This window comes from Lithobates pipiens, unplaced genomic scaffold (genome assembly GCF_037356315.1).
Source record: "Lithobates pipiens isolate NorthernLeopardFrog02 unplaced genomic scaffold, aLitPip1_a1.2 Scaffold_16, whole genome shotgun sequence".
In the NCBI taxonomy this organism is placed as follows: Eukaryota; Metazoa; Chordata; class Amphibia; order Anura; family Ranidae; genus Lithobates; species Lithobates pipiens.
Genome location: NW_027507748.1, coordinates 458,038,088 through 458,060,577, shown reverse-complemented (window position 1 = coordinate 458,060,577; position 22,490 = coordinate 458,038,088). Strand labels below are relative to the sequence as shown.

The window sequence follows — 22,490 nt, the reverse complement described above, 5'->3', positions numbered from 1 at the left end:
ATGTACTATACATGCCAATTACAAACCAAAATACATGCTATGCAAAGCTTAAAGAAAAGATTACCTGTGCTTTTAGTAGGGCAGTGGTCCACAGAGGAGAGCATCGGTCCAGGCAGCAGGCAGGAATGTGGACAGCATCAGGAAAACAGGCAGCAGGCAGGAATATTGTCCATAGTCAGTACAGGTAGAGATGTTGTCAGCACAGCCAAAGCATTGGTCCAGGTTGCAGGCAGCAATGTGGTCCACAGCAGCAAAAAGATCATCCATGCAGCAGGCAGGAATACCATCCATAGTTAGTACAGGCAGCAGGCAGAGATATGGTCAGCACGGCCAATGTATTTGTCCAGGGAGCAGGCAGGACCATCAAGCTTAGGGTATCGATCAGGAAAGAATGGGGACAGGGGTAGAGGCTTCTCTCACCCAAATCTCTTTGAAGCTTCTGGACAACCAGACCCTGTTCTGGGAACACAGAAAACCAAAAACTGTTTTTCTCAACTCAGAACACTATTCTGGAGCCCTTCATATATGTGAGACCCCTGTGTAGCAGGGTGAAAGATCAGTCCAAGTGGCAGGCAAAAATATGGTCAACAGGCCGAGGTCAGTGCAGGTAAAAGGCAGAAATAGATGGTACGCAGAGGCATAGTCGATAGTCCAGGGTCAGTTCATGTGAAAGGCAGAAACATGGCAGATAAACAATGCAGATGGCAGGCAGAGGCATAGTCGATAAACAGGCCAGGGTCGGTTCACATGGAAGACAATGATAGGGTTGATTGAGGCACCAGGGAAATATTCAGGACAGAAATTGAAAACAGGGAAATGGCAGTATATTAGAAATATGGGCTAATGGTTTACAAGAATGTGATGTGAGTATCTGAAGCATTCTCCAATGCAAAGGCCAGGTTGGGAGGAGCACTGGGCACAATGGAAACTGGTGTCTTTCCTAATTCCTCTTTTGGTGCACACACAAATTATTTTTTTGCCGTTGCCTTCCGGATCCTGATGGTGGAATATGGTCTGGAAAATGGTGCCCATGTAGTCTGCTGACACAATCCGAGCGAATGATTTTTGGGGGGATACTTGTTGATGTATCAGGACAGTGACAATGTCTTCAATAAACTTTAGGAAGGTGTTGGGTGTTTCCATCGATTTTTGATAGATGATGAAAGAATTATACATGGCCAAATTAAAAAACGAAATTGCAACTTTTTTATACCAGAAGAGGGATTTTCCTGTTGATAAATAGGGCTGCAACATTTGATCATTTAAATCCATTTAAATCATTTAAATCCAATGAACTTATTGTACTCATGGATGCAGGAAGGCTTCGAACGGAACTGTGTTTTCTGCAAAGTTCCACCGAGGTGTCATCATGGATGGTGGACATGATGTACACATCTTTCCTATCCCTCCACTTCACAGCCAACACTTCTTCATTCCTCAAGCTTGTCGATTCCCCCCTTTGTAGCATTGTGGTGACTAGATTCTGTGGGAAGCCCTTTCTGTTTTTCCTTGCTGTACCGCAGGCCAAAGTATTTTTCAGGTATAGGTGGGGGGAAAATGGTATAGTAATTGTCCATGTAAATGTGATACCCCTTTTGGGGGAATGGGAATACCAACTCCCAGACAATTTTTACGCTTATTCCCATGTATGGTGAACACTCAGGGGGCTGGAGCTGGGAGTCTTTGTCTTCGTATCCGCGGAATGAGTGCACATATCAGGTGAAGCTTTCACAGAGCTTGTTGAGCTTCAACCCATACCCAGCCTGTGAAATGGACCATGGATTCGTCCACAGAGATGTTTTTGTCAGGGATATACATTTCAGCAAACCTCTTGGAGAAAAAAATCAATTGGGGGTGAATTTTATATAATTTATCATAGTCTGGGTGATTTGGGGGGGGGGGTACTGTGAGTTATCATTGAAATGCAGGAAGCGCATTATAATTTCATATCGGGACCTAGATATGACAGATGAAAAAATTGGCTTGTGGTAGATAGGGTTGATTGGCCAATATTTATGCACTTCATTTTTTGTAAGCCTGATGTTGAGTGTTAGGCATAAAAACTATTTAAGCTCCTTCACTGTTAGACGTCTCCATTCAAAAGGGCGGGCATAGCTTGAGCTGGGGTTGTTTTCAATGAATTGTTGGTCAAAAAGATTGGTTTGGGCCATGATGCCTTGAACTAATTTGTCATGGAAAAATCTATAAAAAAATCCATTTTGGAAAAACTCTCAGTATTGACCTGCCCACCTGGCTGTGCTGTGAAAGGGGGGACCGTGGCTGACCCTGTGCTAGAAGGCAGCCACAATGAGTTTGCCAAGGCATCTGGAAAGCTGGGTATGGGGCCTAATTCTTTGGCATGCCATATCCGCACTTGTACTGGGCCTTTCCTCCTGAGGACTAGCAGTGCTTGTACTAGGTCTCTCTTCCTGGGGTCTAGCGCCATTGGCATTCCTGGTAGCTGCCTGGTGTATAGACCATCTTCTTTTTTGGATCCTGATGTGCTGCCTTTGACGGGCTCATATTCGGAACCAGAATTGGAATCAGAATTGGGCAGTGAGAGCTCCCCGTTGCTCTCATCGGTCAGACTCAGAATGTGATATGCCTCTTCTGGAGTGTATACCTTTCTGGACATAGTGGCTGTATGACGGGTGACACTGATGGGATGCACATCACAAACGAATGGGCTGAACATCAGGGACTAATGGGCTGAACGTCAGGGACTAATGGGCTGCACCTTGGTAGTAATTGGCTGCAGACAGGTACTCAGACGGAATGGATGGATGACAGGTACTCAGACGGAATGGATGGATAACAGGTACTCTGACGGGATGGATGGATGACAGGTACTCTGATGGCAGCTACTATGATGACAGGTACTCTGATGGCGGGTACTCTGATGACAGGTACTCTGATGGCAGGTACTCCTATGATGGGTACTCTGGTGATAGGTACTCTGGTGACAGGTACTCTTTATTCAGGGGGGGCACGCCACTCTGCATAGTGACTGGCTGTGATTGGATTCAGCTGGTCATGCTGGATACAGCTGGTCAAGATATTTCCCACACTCTGCCAGATGCTCATTACCCTCATCGGTGAATGGCTGTGTGGAGGCACACGCCTGATTCCTGATCCCTGCAATGCACCCCCCCCCCCCCGGGGGTCCGCAGTAGCTGCAGGAAGCTGAGGACGTCATATGACGCCCACTCAGGATGGGAGATCCAATCTGCAGATGTCATTTAACTATAGCTGGGTAATGAAACGGTTAAACAATATGACATGTGTGAGCTTGTAAAACATACTAGAATATTCACAAATGTTATTATGTGAGGAGGTAAATCCATGGGTTGTGTGCACATGTCCAAGTCAAGATATTTTGTTCTCCTCTAGAAAGCTAGTACTGAAATGGAAGACACAATTGTCACATCTTGTTACATATAGTCATAGCTTAAATATTTTTCTTAAAGTGACATTAAACTCTGGTTTAAATAAAAAGTATGTCTTCTTAGCTTCAAAAAGTAAGTTCTATTGCTCTCAGCCTCCTCCAAATTTATTTTATTTACTGTAACCTGACTTCCTCTTAGAGGATGGCTACGTTTGTTTTCCTTGTTCTTGCTGTATATCAAAACATGGCCACCCACAACTGCTTGCTCCCTAGATGGACTAGAGACTATGGAATATGGTATAGGTATGGTATATGTAGCGTGCATAGAGCAGTGCATATGATCTCAACTAATGTGCTCTGTTTGTTCCAAATAAAAGAAAATGAGGGGGAAAAGGGAGAGATTAAGAAGCTCAGGGGGGACGTTACAAGGAGGCAAAATCACAGTAAGAAGCAATTTATTGAACAATAGACTACAGTGTAATTACGTAGTTGATGTGTATGGATTATTTTTGGAGAATAAGGAGATTGGTTAATGTCACTTTAAAGTAAAATTAAAGTTTGTTTTTCAATGCAAACAGTCTGATAATGCAAGTTAAAAATACTGCTTGGAGGCCCACTTGCAAAATTGTGTGTCTTATGGCTTTTTTAAAAGGCATCCAGCTGCTGCACAGGACCTAGGATTCTCTTGACTTCAGCTCTTTTTTGCTGCACAGCTCAGAGGTCATAGGCTTTCTACACTTTCCTCTTTCTATGGAAATATGCTAATACAATATATTTGCATACCAACCAGAGGCATTGAAGGAAGTGAATGATTTTTCAGATTTTTTAGAAAAGATCCATCTTTGTGGGTAATTAATATGAGCATAGTGGAAACGTTATCCATAACATTTTATGTTCTTTAACAAAAGAGCATACATTCCACATAAATAATTATGCTACCAAACTTTGTGAGTGCTATAAATTGCATAAAGGAAAGTTCTTGTTTCTTCTTGCCGCCATTTTGTTGTAGCTCAGAGCAGTCAATTCCTTCTTGGAATCTCTCCCCCTCTCCTTGGTCTCAAAAACAACATTTTACTTTTTTCAATTAAAATGTGTAAATTTCCAGCCTTGATTGTAAGACGTTTTACAGTACTGGCATTCACAGATCTACTGATGAGTTATATACGTATGAGTTATATACGTATATATTATATACGTTATAAGACGTTTTACAGTACTGGCATTCACAGATCTACTGATGAGGGAGACACTCTCCTTGAAAGTTTAACTTTTCTGTGAATCCCTGGCAGAGGAGTTTGCTCTGTCACCTATCCTGCTTTTCTTTTCTCTCTCCCCAATCTGTGTTCTCTTTGCACAGTTGGCGTAATTCCTATTGCTCTCTTCCCTCCTCAGCAACCCTAAATATTAAAGCTGTCAGCTGATCGGCCTCTAGGGACTCCGATTTTAGGCACAGTGCTGAGAATAGAGAACAACTGAGCATGTGCAGAGTGGGAGACAGTGTATTACTAGATTTTAAATGGTATTGATTGACATTTTTAATGTTTTACATATCTATACCTGCAAAAGGGGACAGCCTGAAGTGATCTTTCAGGACTTAATTTTTTTGACTAAAGTTCCATTTTAAATAAAACACTTAAAAAAACTGGACATAATTTAATATATTTGCTTTTGATGGATGATATCAAGGCCACAGAAAAGCTTATATTTTTAACTCAGTATAGCCTTGAATTTAAAACATCTCTAACATCAATCGTCAGTAAAAAATGGCTCTGTAAAAATATGTACAATTTATTTCAGATTGTTGTATCATTGCTGCACAGTAGAGACTAGAAAAGTATCCACTTAAGACAATGCTTTTCATCAATAGGGAAGGTTAGCCAAGTTAAGCTACTTGGTGTAATTTCACTATCTGTAGAAAAAAATATGTATTTAAAATATATAATTGCTGCTCAAGGATTTTGCAATAAAATGCCCTTTGAATTCAATCTGCAACCAGGTACAGCTGGCAATCAAATTCAAACAAGGCCTTTTTTATGGGAATGTTCTGTCCAATGATGGGTTGCAGAACTCCACCAAGAACGTAACTTCCTGCTGATGTAGATACTTGCTGAACCAATCACATTTTCCACCATTAAAACACTGAAAATGAGCTTCTCACTGTAGCAGGAAGACACTTAAAGTGGTTGTAAACCCTTACAAACCACTTTGACCTACAGGTAAGCCTAGATTAAGGCTTACCTGTAGGTCCAAGAAATATCTCCTAAACCTATATGGTTTAGGAGATATTTGCCTGAAAACAGGCACCGCTGTCTACGGGGCATGCCCCGTAGACAGAGGCGTGCAGGCGCACTGAGCGCGGCATTCACAACGACGGAGCTGCCGCGCGTGTCGGCTCCCGCGCGCATGCGCGGGAGTGACGTCATCGCAGCTTCGCCGAATGACAGCGGCGGAGCTGCGAGACCCCACCAAGAAGATGGATGCGGCGGACTACAGGGGACAGCGGCGACTTCGCTGGCTCCTGTGTCAGGTAAGTGACACATAATGGACTACTATGCGATGCTTTGCCTTTGCAGGGAATGAAAGAGGAAGTAAACTCATCAGGGTTTACTTCCTCTTTAACACTCAAATGTGCTAAATCCTTGTAATGTTTGCAACTGACCAGGGGAAAATTGAATTTTTCCTGCAAAAAGTGGAGTTCCACTTTAAGGGCAGTATGAAGCAATATTAAAAACTGGCTATGTAGTTAATATCTTACTCCTTTTTACAAAGATTATTATTCATCTCTATATAAATGTTCTAAATCTTATTGCATGTAATTCCAAATTTTTGAATATCTGTCAACCCCTGTTCAGGTCATCATACCAATGCCATATCATACCACTTGTTGTTTGAAAGACTAACTCTAAAATTATGTGCAGGATGTCATGTATAATAAGAAAATTTATGTGACCATGCATGCAGTCCATTAGGGTTATGCCAAACTATTTCTCCATCCAAGGAACTAAAACATTGGTGAAAAGTAACAGTAACTCCATCATTTTTACAATAAAAACAAGGCTTACTGGATTTTCATTTTGGGTAATTTATTTCACTATTAGGAAAACTCAAGCATATACATTTGGCCTGAGTGTTCCACAGCTCACCAATGTTCAGTGTATATATTCCTCCATAATTATCAAGTCACAGACAGTTCCCAGTGATTTAGAACTGCAATGTTAGTGAAAACTGATTTAGCTTCTTTCTGCATGTAAAGAAAACTTCTTGTTGATCCTGCCAGAACATTGAGTCTAGGGATGAGCTTGGGTATGGTCCAAACCTGGAAGTTATCTGTCATTGCTGGGTCAGTGAGTCAAGGTGGGAGGGGGGGGGGTCAAGGCTGTTATGCTTGGGTCTATCTAGCAAGGCTACTTTGCGGTAAATGCAAGGAAGCTCAGACCTCTGCAGTGTATAAATGTGCTTTTACTACACAAAAATGCTGTACATACAGATATTAGGAATAAAATACAAAATTGACAGATATATCAAGCAAGATGCCTGGCAAATAAGCAGAAACTATGATCTGTAACAGTGGTAATACGCTTAAAAGTTACTTTACTCTGGTTACTCTGTGTTCGTGATCTCACTTGACAACGAGGACTCAGGCTTCTTAAGCAGTTGCAGGAGAATCAGGTATCTTCTTCTTGGCTGGTACAGACTTTTCTTCTCTGGTCTTAAGGCATGATGAGAGTCCCTTCCAGCTTATGCCTGACAACCCTTTTATATGTGAGGTTGTTTACCATAGTTACCAACAAGGGTTACACGCTTGTTTACCTTAACAACAGACTGCTCCAACTGTTAACAGTTCCCATTGTTTGAGGAAAGCCTGTATTACCAAGGCATTCGTTTGAGAAGCATTCTAAAACTCAACAGTAACCTGATTTCTGTTTCTATCTAAACAGGTTGTTTTTAAAAACAAATCTGATGGAGAAAATCATTAATTTAATATATATATATATATATATATATATATATATATATATATATATTTATATCAAATGCAACACAAAGGGAAATAACATTGACCTAATATGGCCATGTGCCCATATTAGTAAAATATGTCACAGGCATCCCTGCCTCTTTGTCTATGTCGGCTAACTGCTATGTTTGGACTGAACCCAAGCCCAAACCCATGCTAATTACTAACTAGGGTGTTATACTGTCCTGTGCGGTGAACTGAAAACTCATGCAATGTTATTGGCTATCACAGCTGCCTTATGCCGCGTACACACGATCAAACAATCCGGTGGAAAAGTCCGGCAAACTCAAGTCCGCCAAACAATCCCCCCGTGTGTAGCCTCCGGCATACTTTTTTCACCCAAAAGTACGGCGGACTTAGAATGCCGTGTTGCACACCAATCTGCCCGCCGTACTCGCATTTCGGCAAACAATCCGGCCGTGTGTGTGCCAGTCCGCCGTACTTTTGAAATGAGCGGACTTTTCCCGCCCGGAGAAAAGTCCGCTCATTTCGAGCGGGTCTCCAGGTAGGCGGGGCCCGCGAAGGAGACATTGCTGGCCCCGCCGCCTGGTATGGACTTAAAAGGGAACCCCAACGCCGAAAAAAATCGGCGTGGGGGCCCCCAAAGTCCACAACAGACCATTGTCCGAGCACGCTACCCGGCCGGCCAGCAAAGGGGGGAGAGCGAGCGCCCCCCCTCCTGAGCCGTACCAGGCCGCGTGCCCTCAACATGGGGGGGTGCCTTGGGGAAGGGGGTCCGCGCGGTCCACATGTTGATGAGGACAAGGGCCTCTTCCCAACAACCCTGGCCGTTGGTTGTCGGGGTCTGCGGGCGGGGGGCTTATCGGAATCCGGGAGCCCCCTTTAATAAGGGGGCCCCCGGATACTGGCCCCCCACCCTATGTGAATGAGTATGGGGTACAATGTACCCCTACCCATTCACCTGTAAAATAAAGTACAAAAAAAGCACAACACACGAGATAAAATACTTTATTGCACAGCTCCGGGGGTCTTCCGTCTTCGGGGGTCTTCTCGCCAGACTCCTCCGCTATCTTCTTGTAGCTCTTTTGCTAGCGGAGGAGCCCGGCTTTCTTCCTCGCCGCCGGCCTCTTCTCCTGACTTTGGGGGTCTTGTCCCCCTCTTCGGTTCTTCTGCCTGGCCGGCCAGGTAGTGTGCTCGGACAAGGGTTTGTTGTGGACTTGGGGGGGGACCCCCACGCCGATTTTTTTCGGCGTTGGGGGTTCCCCTTTAAGTCCATACCAGGTAGCGGGGCCCGCGACGTCTCCTTCGCGGGCCCCACCTACCTGGAGACGCGCTCGAAATGAGCGGACTTTCCTCCGCGTGTGTGGGCGAGTCCGTTCATTTCAAAAGTACGGCGGATAGTACGGCGGACTTAGTACGCCGTATTAGTCCGCTGAAAAAGTGCCGTGTGTGGGCAAGTAGCCCGTTCGGAAATTCCGACAGACAGTCTGGCGGACGTCCGCCAGACTAAGTACGTCGGACAGATGGCTACGTGTGTACGCGGCTTTACAAAATCTACAATAGCCTCTCCTTTATTATTAGAGATAAGAGGAGGTGGTATTTGTGGTCCAAAACAGCAGGGCAGTTCAGGGTTTCTTTTCCTCCTCAACGCTGTCCCTCTAGGAGAGGAAGTGGGCTATTGGCAGGATCACAAGGTGAAATTAACCCCCCTGATGGTCTTCCCGAGTCTGGCTCGGGGTGGAATTTTTGTACCATTAGCGGTAACCCCGAGCCAGACTCGGGACTGCATCGCTGGATCCAGAAGGACGCTTACTTACCTTCTCCCTCGGATCGTGTCTCGCTCGATCTATCACAGAGCCAATCTCCGTGCCCTGCGAGCGTTGCGACGCACGGGGACGGAGATCAGTGCCAAATTCAAAAAGTGAAACACACAGTATACATACAGTATAATGTAATCTTACAGATTACATTGCTGTATGCAAATATTTCACATCCCCTTTGTCCCTAGTGGTCTGTCCAGTGTCCTGCATGCAGTTTTATATTATAAAAACTGTTCTTTATGCCTGGAAACTGGAGATTGTCCATAGCAACCAAAACTGTCCCTTTACATCAAATTTTTTTTTAGACCAGCTAGAAAATAGCAATAATAAATTGGAATCACTCGCAGAATTGAGCGACAACGATTTGTGGGGAGATCCGTCATCAAATATTGAAAAGTAATGACAATTCTGCAACTGAGCAAATTTCAGTGTTTTTGATTTGATTACATTATTGAATAATTTTTATTATTGTTATATTATTATTTGGTACAATTATTTATAGTTATTTATTATATTATAATTTATGATTTCATTTTTCAAACTTTATCATACCCGGGATGTCTGCTAGACTCTGGTTTGGACAGATTTAAGAGAGTTATTCCTAATAATTACAGGACTACAATATAAAACGCCAAATTTTCATGCAAAATAATTGTACCGCTTTTAGCACCTAAAATCCGAAATAATCATACTGCCAGGGAGGTTAAGGGAAAAACTTGAAGGAAAAAAAAATGCAGCCACTGACTAAGGTCTGGTAAGCTTCAAAACATCACATTTTTGTTCTTGGGTTTAGACATGATAATAAAAATTAATAGGAAAACAAATATCCAGCTTCCACTTTGATGACACTGACCTTCATTAAAATGATTCTCAGCTACCTTTTATCATTTATAATCAAAAATCTAAATGTAAAAAATATTAATATCCCTTCAATATTAATTTGTATTATAACATGTGCATATTCCATAGCATATAACACAACATTGTACTGGAGTATGCTTTTTTTTTTTATTTCCTCCCAAAATACCTACATTTAGTCGCGTTATTCGGTGAATGTATTTTGCTGAATTAAAGTCCCATCGAACTAGGCTATTTCAAATGGGATAATTTTTGCAATTTGCATGATAAGATCCCATAGGGATTACATTTATAATGGAACCTTTTTACACACATTTGTACCAACGAAATTATTTTTAATAAGCTTGCAATATTATTATTTATTTATCTTGAAACAAAAATTTGATTAATTTAAACAAATTTATTTTTTATTTTTGACAGCTCTGACTATAGTACTGTACCAACATATGTCACTTTGATCAAGAATTTACAAGGCTTTATTTCACCAAAAAGATGAAAAAACAAAGTTTACCATGCTCATTTTTTTTTTTGATTGCTTCAAATTTTATCACATGATGCATCATTTCCATACAATTTTTTTCTCCGCACAAGAGCAATTGCCATCGCTTACACTGTCCATAGAGTGAGCAGCACCCAAATTTCATTTTATTTTTTTACAATAAAAGCTATGATAATATACATTACACTCTTCCCATGCTGGATTTGCAAGCCACGGTCAGGGTACACAAGCAATTTTTACAGTCAGTCCTCCCTATTTACTGTGATGTCATGGGAATCCCTTTGTTGAACAATTTTATAGAAAAGGTATTTTGATAGAAACGGAATAATCAGACTTTATTATAATTATGTAGACTTATTTTTGAAAGATTTTTGTTTCCACACCAATTACTTTACTAACTTTATATGTGCTTTACCCCTTAGTTGTTCTGCTCAAATAAAGTAAGCGGTCATGTTTTTTGTCTGTTGACAGTACAAGCATACAAAATGCACACCAGTATCATAGCTGGAGTCCAAAATCCCAGTGTACACCTTGGCACCTTTTACTGTGGGGTGATAGCATGCTATGATAATACCTTTAGGTGCTTCTTTCTTTCTTTCATCTGCTTTCCCTTTCCTGCTGCGCCCCTTTAAAATTGAATCATTAGTACTCTGGCCCTTTGATGATGGGTCCCAGGCTAGGGAAGCAGGATATTCAGTGAGATCCTTACAAATACTTTACAATGCCACTGCATCCAACACATCCTATCCTGCATTTTTCTAAATGAGTCATATAGAAATAAGGTAATCCCTTTTGGATTGGTTCTGTGATTTCATAAATGTAATGGCTTAAATGATAAGTTCACCTTAGTTCACCTTTTTTTTCTAAATTCCAGCTCCCCTATGTACCAATATAGCTTTAATGTACTTATTTTGCAAAAATAAAACAGCTTTCCATTAATTCTACACAGGCTTACCTCACTCCTCATAGTTGTTTAAATACACTGCTTGATTAATTCTGCCTTACTTCCTGGTCAGACTTTAGGTCATGACACAGGAAGGAGTTTACCAGCTGATCTCATTAGCACACACCCTACATCATCTACCTTCAGCTGGTCAACTCCTTCCTGTGTCACGACCTAAAGTCTGACCAGGAAGTAAGGTAGAAGTAATGGAGCAGTGTGTTTAAACAGCTATGAAGAGAGTGAGGTAAGCCTGTGTAGAATTAATTAAAGCTGTATTATTTTGGAAAAATAAGTACATTAATGCTTTATTGGTACACAGGGGGACTGGAATTTAGAAACAAAAAAGGTGAAAAAAGGTGAACTTAACCTTTAAATTAAAATTCACATATTTCATTATTTCTTAAAAATACATCAATGGCCTGTTCACACCAGCGGCTGACCTAGAATACAGCTGCTGGTGTGTGGTATGATAACACTGATGCCGCTGTTCAGCATCTTACTGTTTGCTTTTTTTACCACTTCAGCTCTGGAAGGTTTACCTCCCTTTAGGACCAGGCCATTTTTTGCAATACAGCATTGTGTTACTTTAACTGTGCGACATAGTACCCAAATAAAATTGATGTCCTTTTTCCCACAAATAGAGCTTTTTTTTGGTGGTATTTATTTTTTGTGCTATAAACAAAAAAAGACTTACAATTTTGAAAAAAAAATAAAAAAAAACAATACATTTACTTTCCGCTATAAACCATACCCAATAAAAAATGTTAAAATTCTTATTTCGTCATCAGTTTAGGCCAATATGTATTCTTCTACATGTTTTTGGTAAAAAAAAAAAATCACAATAAGCGTATATTGATTGGTTTGGGCAAAAGTTATAGCAACTACAAACTATGGAATATTTTTATTACATTTTTATTTATTTATTTATTTATTTATTACTAGTAATGGTGTCAATCATTGACTTATAGGGGGACTGCGACATTGCCACGAACAAATCAGACACTAAGTGACACTTTTTTTGGGACCAGTTACACCAATACAGTGACCAATGCTAAAAAAAATGCACTGTCACTGTAATAATGACACTAGCAGGGAAGGGGTTAACATCAGGAGTGATCAAAGGGTTAAATGTGTTCCCTGGGAGTGCTTGCTAACTGTGTGGTGGATGCTTTAACTGTGGGAAGACAGAAATCCCTGTTGCTTCTTAGCAGAAGCACGGGATCTCTGTCTTCCCTTGTCACAGAAGAAATTGCAAAGAGAGGAGCCCCAGGGATTGTACAGGCAAAGGAGGTAAACCAGAATTTAAAGAAGTAACATTGTTTTTATACAATGTTACTTTTTTAATGTCACAAAAGGACATTTTATTAAGTGCGATGCAAGGTGGTGGGTTGCATTGCACTGTGCTGCACTGCACTGTGCTGAAAAAGTACTGCATGCTATCCTTTTTTCTGCGCACACCACTACAAAGAGTGGTTTGAACTGGCCTGGTAGGAGACAAGGCATTGTGCCCTGCACAGTCCCACCACCGCTAGCATGAACAGGCTCTAAAAGTAATACCTGTATTCAAAAATATATAAACTACATTAGGTTTAAAAGTGTCCCATGTATCATTTTATAGTTAACCAATAGGATTTTTATCTATTAAGTGATGAAAATATATGCATTGTAAAATACAGATAAACCAAGATAAAGAGAGAAATACAGCAATGGATCAAAAATTCCAAATGATCTACGCAACATCATTCTAAGGAAATGTTATGGGAATTATAGCTGGGACTATGAGAAGGAATATACAGGATATCAAATCATGTTAGAATTAAAGAGGAACTGCAATCTGCTCACATAATTTGTAATAAAAACATCTTTGCCATCCTGAAGCTTCCCTCCAACCACTTTGCATATTATATTATATATACTGTGATTCTGTACTTGCCAAATATGCTGCAGAAATCTCCCTCCACTGAATCTGGCTGCATCCATTTTAATTGTGGGCAGCTGAAGCTGCTGCCTTTTCACATTCTGGATTTACACAGACACACAGAGGCACACCTCCAGCTCTGCAGCTCTCATGTGCCCTCTTATGACTCATCCCTCCCTGGCAAACTCTCATGAGAGTGAGAGAGAGAGAGCTGTGCATGATGTCATAAGCCTAGGCATTTTACCAGACAAGAAACAGGTAGTGGGCTGTATAAGGTATTTACTGGCAGAAAAAAAATATTTTACTATCCAAAGTTAAAAAAAGGGCAGAAGATTTAATAGATGGAAAGATGAAAAAATGACTGAAGTTCTGCTTTATATTAATCCTAATTGTCTACAGGATTATATTTAGCATGATGGGCAATTACAACTGCAAAGTAGATGGGGGGTACTTAGTAGAAGACCTGTTAGAGTAGTCTGTCATTAATGTGGACCTGAACTAAAAAAAAAAAATGAAGATTTAATATATAGGAAACATGTAGATATGCTAATTGTAAACATTACCCCTCAAAAGATAACTCTTGCCTAGAATTCCTTTAAAAAAAAGCAACACTTTCCTGTGCCTAGGCACGCCTGTAGCTAAAGCTTCATACTCTGTTTCCCCTAAAATAAGACCTAGCATGATTGTCTGTGTTGGCTGCAATATAAGCCCTACCCCACAAATAAGCCCTACCCGGTTTCCGCGAAAATAAGCCCTACCTTGAAAATAAGACCTACAAGGACTTTAACTAGGGCTTAGTTGGGGGGTAGGGCTTATATTGCAGCCATCATCGACAATCACGCTAGGTCTTATTTTAGGGGAAACAGGGTAGCTGTATTTCTTTGTGAGGTCATCCAAGACACTTTTGTGTATGACTGCTAATTAGACATGTGCACACTGAAATATTTTGTTTCGGAATTTTGTTTTCGTACGAAAAATAAATGTATTTAGTTACTCCCGAAATTCGTTTTTATTTACCGGTACTTTATTTCGTTAAAAAATGTATTTGTCCGAAAATCCTAAATAATTAAGGTTGAATCTGTCATTGAAGGCTTATGGTGTCTGTCGAATGTTCTAAGAAGATTCAACGGTGCATCTAAACTGTACGGCGCCACAATCGTACATTTCCGGGCCGAATGTTCTGCCTACAAGCTATAGTAGAATTCTAATGTTGTATCACACTAGTAATAATTATATTTATTAATTATTATTACAAGTCAGCCAATATTAGAATTCTACTATAGCCTATGGGCGGAGCATTTGACCATAAATGTCTGCTCGTGACGACTGCCTTGTCAAATCTTCATGTTGAATCTTTTCTATCTATGTTGAATAATCTTGGACTAATAGAGTTAGGTTAGGCACATTCAAACTTTTTTGCTATTGTCTCTATAATGTTGAATCTTTTCTCTTGATGTCAAATCTTTTCTCTCTATGAAGAATAATCTTGGACTAATAGAACTAAGGTTAGGTATATTTGACCACAGGTTCGATGGACACAGATCACTATTGTGAGCGTCATGTTGAATCTCCTATCTATATCGAACTGTTGTCGCAAAAAAACGAAAATAAAGCATTTGTTTATGTTGGATCTTTCGGTTTTCGGATTTTGCACGTTCGTTATCATATGTTAAAACGATAACAAAAATACCCAAAACTCGGACGAAAACGAATTCACATGTCTACTGCTAATCTCCAAAGATTTGGCCTGAGATTTGGTGATGTTATTGCTATGCTTCTCACTGTTCTCCTTGTTAGAGAGGTAGCTGTACCTTGGGATGTGCAATTTTTCTCAGACTCAGTGCAAAGGCAAGACCACTTCAGGTCTTTTCATTCTGTTACTGAATAGGAGGTTTGGGAGTTTACTGATTCATTATTTACCAGCTATGCAACCTTATATTGTATCTAAATGGTATAGAACTGCACAAATAGATACCTTTATATGTTTGTGCATTAAGTAAGCAAAAATGTGTAAATCTTATTAAAGTGCTATGGCTCCTGTTAGGTATCATTGTTTAAAAAGCGTAAACTTAAATATACCTTTAGACAAAAGCAGTTTTCCTATGTACACATGTGCCTGGGAGAGAAGTGATGACCCTACACAAGCTGTCTTCCTCTTTTGTTGCAACACGTGCTAAAATATTCAAAGTAACCTAGACACAAACAATTACTACTGTTCCTTTTTTGTGATTCGGGTTGCTAAAAAACATATGAATGCTGAAATCAGATGGATTTTGATCATTGGCATTACTCTTTGCATTGTTTTAATAAATATTAATGAAAAAACTTGTTAGCTTTTTCAGAGTTCATAGAGAGCCATGCTCATTGATTTTTGTGTGGTTTACTAGAGCATGTGTGTTACCAGTGGCAGCAAACTAACGCTGCAAGCACCCCCCGGCGTTAGATGTACGAGAATGCGGCATTGAGCCACCGCCACCTCCGTGGCAGACTGACTTTAAGTTAGGAGGCGGGGAGAAGGAAGAGCCGGGCTGTTGCTTCTCCTCCCGGATGAAAAGGAAGTGCGTCCTGAGACCCGATTGGTCAGGAAGATTTCCAGTTACAGGAGGAGCTTATAACTGTACACAAAGTTTTTCTTTTTTTGGGGGATAAATCTCTGTGAGATCCAACACTGATTGTTTCTGTTCACCATGTATGCAACCCTACCACTCTTTAACCTGAGAAGAAGATAGGTAGCATAACCGAGGGCAGGGTAAAAGGTGTCTCTGGAATGCTGGAATTCTTGTGGTAACCATAGGAAAGGGAAGTAACATTTTTACTGACTATTTATTATTTATTTATTTATTACAGGTACTTATATACCCACCATGTAGTAAGGGGGGGCAACTCTAATCCTTGGACCCCTGCTTTCCCTATTGGAACAAATGTTTTGTTAGGGATCACTTGTAGATAAGCAGAATAACTATTCCTCCATGCTTCTTGTCCCATGATAAATGATTTTTATATTATAAAATGTTTTTACACGATGAGCCAAACATATTTAATTCGGTTTAGAGACAGTTTGCTGAATATTACAGATCGCGAGCCAAATTTGAACCTCATTAAAACCAATGGGAGCCGAATCTTACAAATCAGTAATGGTTATGTTCTTGGCTAATAGGCAATATATTGCCAAAAAAATATATAAATTTCTTTTGATGGGGAGAAGCGCTTTTACAAATACTCAAAGTGAAAGATTAACAATGCAAAATTCCTTTAAATAACATGCTGGAAAACCCACTGTGAAGTGGCGCTTTGTATGACGTATACGACCTACTACAACAAAACTGACATTTACAAGGAAAAAATGCTGTTTAAATTGCAGGTAAATGACAGTTCCCAGCTGCTTCATTCTTTTTGTAATCAAAGCATCCAGAGATTCTCTTTTATGTATACCAGACCCTTATTCTAGAAGGAAACTTGTATAGATTTTAATGGGACACCCCACACAAAAAAAGAGAAAAATACAACTGACAACTGAATGGGGGCATAGCCAACCATGTATGCGAGCAGACATGATTAAAGGAACGCTGTCTTAGGATCAGTGGCATAGCGTGGGGAGTGTGGAGGGGGCCGTGGCCCCGGGCACAACATTTAGGGGGGCGAAATTCTGTCTGCCTCCTTCTAAATTTACTTTCCTGTGTCCCCATGCTCTGGCTGCCATGTTCAGTCTCCGGCGCCCTGTGATTGGGTGTATGGGGTCATACGCAGCGGTGGTGCTGGCCTGTCCACGATCGCGGTAGATCCTGGAGGTGGGACTCTAGGAGCAACCGCGATCATTAACAGGCCAGCTTCACTGCCGCACATGACCCCATACGCCCAATCACAGGGCATCGGAGTCTGAACATGGCAGAGCGTGGGGGAAACAAGAAACCGAGATTGTGAGCCGCCACTGTTGTCTTCTCCTCCTCCTCCTCCACTGCGGACCGATGAGGAACAAAGAATAGAAGGTGAGACTCCCTCGTGCAAATGAGAGTCATGTTGCTGGCCTGGGGGGGGGGGGAGGGGGTTACAGTCTGGGGAGAGGGAGCAGCCAGGGAGAAAGAGTAGAAGAGCAGCTAGAGTCATGCAGTGTAGTGGTCAATATAGGAATACTGTAGGTAGGATAGTGTAGTGGTCAGTGTAGTGGTCAATGTAGTGTAGTGGACAGTATAGTGGTCAGTGTAGTGTAGTGGTCAGTGTAGTGTAGTGGTCAGTATAGTGGATGGTATAGTGTAGTGGTCAGTATAGTGGTCAGTGTAGTGTAGTGGACAGTACAGTGGTCAGTATAGTGTAGTGGTCAGTATAGTGGACGGTATAGTGTAGTGGACAGTATAGTGGTCAGTGTAGTGTAGTGGTCAGCGTAGTGTAGTGGACAGTATAGTGGTCAGTGTAGTATAGTGGACAGTATGGTATAGTGAACAGTATAGGGGTCAGTGTAGTGTAGTGGTCAGTATAGTGGACGGTATAGTGTAGTGGTCAGTGTAGTGGACAGTATAGTGGTCAGTGTAGTGGTCAGTGTAGTATAGTGGACAGTATAGTATAGTGGTCAAAGTAGTGTAGTGGTCAGTATAGTGGATGGTATAGTGTAGTGGTCAGTATAGTGGTCAGTGTAGTGTAGCGGACAGTATAGTGGTTAGTGTAGTGGACAGTATAGTGTAGTGGTCAGTATAGTGGTTAGTGTAGTGTAGTGGTCAGTATAGTGGTTAGTGTAGTGGACAGTATAGTGGACAGTATAGTGCAGTGGAGAGTATAGTGGTCAGCATAGTGTAGTGGACAGTGTAGTGGACACTATAGTGGTCAGTGTAGTGCAGTGGACAGTATAGTGGTCAGTGTAGTGGACAGTGTAGTGTAGTGGACAGTATAGTGGTCAGTGTAGTGGTCAGTGTAGTGTAGTGGACAGTATAGTGGTCACTGTAGTGTAGTGGACAGTGTAGAGGACACTATAGTGGTCAGTGTAGTGTAGTGGAGAGCATAGTGGTCAGTGTAGGGGACAGTGTAATGTAGTGGACAGCATAGGGGTCAGTGTAGGGGTCAGTGTAGTGTGGTGGTCAGTGTAGTGTGGTGGTCAGTGTAGTGGACAGTATAGTGGTCAGTGTAGTGTAGTGGACAGCGTAGTGGACACTATAGTGGTCAGTGTAGTGTAGTGGACAGTGTAGAGGACACTATAGTGGTCAGTGTAGTGTAGTAGAGAGTATAGTGGTCAGTGTAATGGACAGTGTAATGTAGTGGACAGCATAGGGGTCAGTGTAGGGGTCAGTGTAGTGTGGTGGTCAGTGTAGTGGACAGTATAGTGGTCAGTGTAGTGTAGTGGACAGCGTAGTGGACACTATAGTGGTCAGTGTAGTGTAGTGGAGAGTATAGTGGTCAGTGTAGTGGACAGTGTAATGTAGTGGACAGTATAGTGGTCAGTGTAGGGGTCAGTGTAGTGTGGTGGACAGTATAGTGGTCAGTGTAGTGGACAGTGTAGTGTAGTGGTCAGTGTAGTGGACAGTGTAGTGTAGTGGTCGGTATAGGAATCAGGTTGGTTAGTACTATTGTACTATTGTAGGAAGGGAAGGGACAGGACTCAGGGAATGCTAAAAGTCTGCAAGTTATGGGACACAAATTACTTGCCTTGCCCCGGCAGCTGACAACCCACGCTACGCCACTGCTTGGGATCCTGTAAACATCTTTCCTTACTCATTTCTTACCCACTCTCACCTGCCAGCATTAGCTGTGAGTCCCAGAGTTTCCCAGGCACCTCCAGACCATGGTCTTTATGCTCCACTCAACATGCTAGACATGAAAGAGAAAGGAAGTAATTGCGGATCCCTTAATCCAAGATTGCTCCTGTCCCTTTCCAAACCTCTCCCTGCTAGATGCATGAGAGACAAAACAAGGGAAGCTAGTGCTGCTGCTTGAATGGAGTGTTTTTCAAGGCACCTTAGCCCAGGAGACAGAATCTCTCCCTCCACCAATGCCAGCAGACTGCTCTCCCCCTCCCCTTTTATAACAGGTCGACAACCACCTGAGGCCAAATGGACTGTGTATAGAATAGACATTTTGAGTAGTACTGTTATACCCCCAAAATGCCCCAGGAACCCAGGGTTAAGTGCACTAGCTCTGAATCCACAAATAAAGATGTTCTTTCTCTAGTTCTGCAGTGCAATTCCTCTATACACACTCTCACTGGGAAGGTCCAGGGGTTTAGGAAAGACATCGCTTTGCTTCTCCCTGATTTGCAAAAAGTGTAGGAGTGCACCTCGGTAATTGAGGGCCTTATGAGTGACACAAAATATACAGTTAACCCTAATGACATGAAATACGATATGCACAAGATAGATGCTAAGACACAATAATGTTAATATAGTAGGTCTCCCCGTGCGAGCCAAGGGTACTAATCCTTCTGAAAATTTTGAACATTGGCTAGTAGAAACACTTAGTAAAGAACACCTCTCTCCCTGGTTTGCTATTGAATATGCACATAGAGTCCCCACCCACCCTCTACCCCCAGAAAACCCTCTGAAACCATTTCCTATTCACCTACTGAATTACAGAGATAAAGAAAACATACTATGGTTAGTCAGGTAACTGAAGAAACCGAGAGGAAACAAAGTCATGTGCTTCCCAGATTTTTCCCCTGACAGGGTCCCTAGCCTTCAGCCGGACCCCCATGGGATGGCACAAAGGGCTGGTTATTTCTTTCCCCCTTCCCACCTCTCTTGCAGGTTGCTATTGGCAATTACAGCAGAGAATCTTCATGGCAACAGGAGGAGGATTGGTCTAAATTGGGGGGAAGCTGCAGCCTGCGCTTCCTTCTCTCATAAAAGCCAGCTGCTCCCATCTCAGAAGGTCTGCTGCTGCCTCAGAATGACCAGGCCGCGACTCACAAAAGACAGACACCTGCAACATGGAGGACCTCCTATGTCGCTTCATAGAAAAAGCCGAGAGCTCAAGTGGGGAAGAATGGCTGAGGCGTTGCCTAGAAGAAGAGTCCTTCCCCCTCGCACAGAAGCAAGTCAGTTCTGATAATGTGGCTAAAGGAGCTTCAGGCATACATGGTACAGGCAGGCAGCCTGGTAGAAAAAGGCTGAGGAAGGATTCTGTTTCTCCTTTGCTCAACAATGTCTGTGCTCCGTCTGGCTCAGACAGAGCCACTTCTTCACATATGGCTCAGACTGCCACTCCACAGGCTTTATCAGCAGCCTCTAGTTGGCATTTTAATGGCATGAATACTGGTGAGAATTGGTCTATGTCCAATATTAATGAATTAAGTTGGGTGGTTAATTCTCTTTCTAATATTTTAGCTGGTGTTAAAAATGCTCAAAATCCTGAGGTATTTCATGATAAAGTTTTAGGGGCACGGTCTTCTGGTGCTATTGATGTTAATTTTGATATGTTTTTAGATAAAAGTTCAGGGGCACAGTTTTCTGGTGCTTGTGATAATTAAAAAAAAAAATGTATACTCTCAGATATTTACAGGTCCCTTTTTGCCCCAGCAAAGAGTTATAAATCAGAAAATGCCAAATATTGGGTCAATTTGGCAAGGGGAAGTTAACCCTTCATCTGTTGGTATTCATTTACCTGATTGTAAGCCACCCTATTTGCCTGTCAGCTCTTCTACAATTCCATTAACTGCTCCCTTGTCTATTGCAAATGCTATTGCTCCTGACACTTTGGTGGCTGAAACATGCCCATGTGAGTTATCCCCCCTCAGTTTTCACTTAGCCCCCACAGAAAAAGAAAAAATTTGGAAGGGTATTTTTGTAGATTTGCTGTCTTTATTGCCAGCATCTAAAGAATTTCTGGTTAAAACCGATAAAAAGGGGGAAGAAAGAACCCGAGGATCAGAGGAGTAGAGCCATACCAAAAACTTTTCAGAATTGACTTCAAGCCTTCTGTATTTATGCTGCAGTTTTGGGTGAACGCTTTCCGGAAAAAAATCTCAGGCTTATTCCAGCATTTGGATATCGTAGCAGAGGCATTTCCTCATTTTGGTGGTACTGCTTGGAACACATATGACGAAAATTTCAGGCAAAAGCTGTCGGTCCGCCCTTCTTTGCGTTGAGGAGTTAAAGATGTGGGACTGTGGTTGAACCTGATGTTACCACAAAGACCCTTCATTCCACAAAAGCCCAGCCTTATTCAAAATGAATTTTGCAAAGATTTTTGCTTTGCATTCAATGAAGGCCAATGTCGGTTCTTATCAAACTGCAGATACAAACATGAGTGTTCGTACTGTAGCGGGGCACACCCAGCTGTTAGATGCTTTAAGAAAGCCTCTGCTTCATCACTTAATTTGCAAAACCGGAAATCAGGTATCAAAAGCAAGGCCGCCTGTGATGCTATAAAAGATACTATCATGGCTCGCTATCCAAACACCAGGTTGGTGGATCTATTGCAGACAGGTTTCAGTGAGGGATTTTTGAATCCTTCCTTTAACAGTAAGGGTTGCTCACCTGTAAAAAAATTGCGTTCAGTCTTGCTTCACTCCAATATTGTGGAAGATAAGATTAAAAAAGAAATTGAGGAGGGTAGGATAGCTGGTCCTTTTTCTCCTTTAGGTCTAGTCCCAAAAAAGGAGCGGGGGCTTTTCATCTAATTCATCATGTATCCTATCTCCCGGATTGGTCCCTTAATGATGAGGCTGAGGATGTTGAGGCATCTGTATCCTATATATCTTTTGATGAGGCTTTGGTTTTATTGAGACGCTTTGGTAAATCAGTTCTCTTAGCCAAAGCTGACCTAAAATCGGCTTAACGCCTTCTTCCTGTACACCCTATGGGTTTCAGTTCTTTGGATTTTCAGTTTAATGGCTCATTTTATTTCGGTAGGTGCATGCCTATGGGTTTTTCATTGTCATGCTTCTACTTTGAAGCCTTCTCTGCCTTTTTACAATGGGTTCTTTCTGAAAATACATCATCGGGTGGGTCCCTGCACTATTTAGATGATTTTCTTTTTGTTGGCCCATCGGAGTCAAGTATCGGTTATGATACATAAGTCTGTTTCGTCGATATTTGCAAATCAATTGGGGTCCCCATGGCACAAGAAAAGACAGTTTTCCCAACCACCGTTATTGAATTCCTTGGAATTG

General features: G+C 41.7%; 1 long non-coding RNA gene across 1 annotated transcript in view; it reads left to right on the top strand.

Moving 5' to 3' along the window:
- Positions 1-22,490, top strand: part of LOC143983324 (uncharacterized) — a 62,287-nt gene that overhangs the window by 37,341 nt on the left and 2,456 nt on the right. The gene's annotated exons all lie outside the window — the stretch shown is intronic.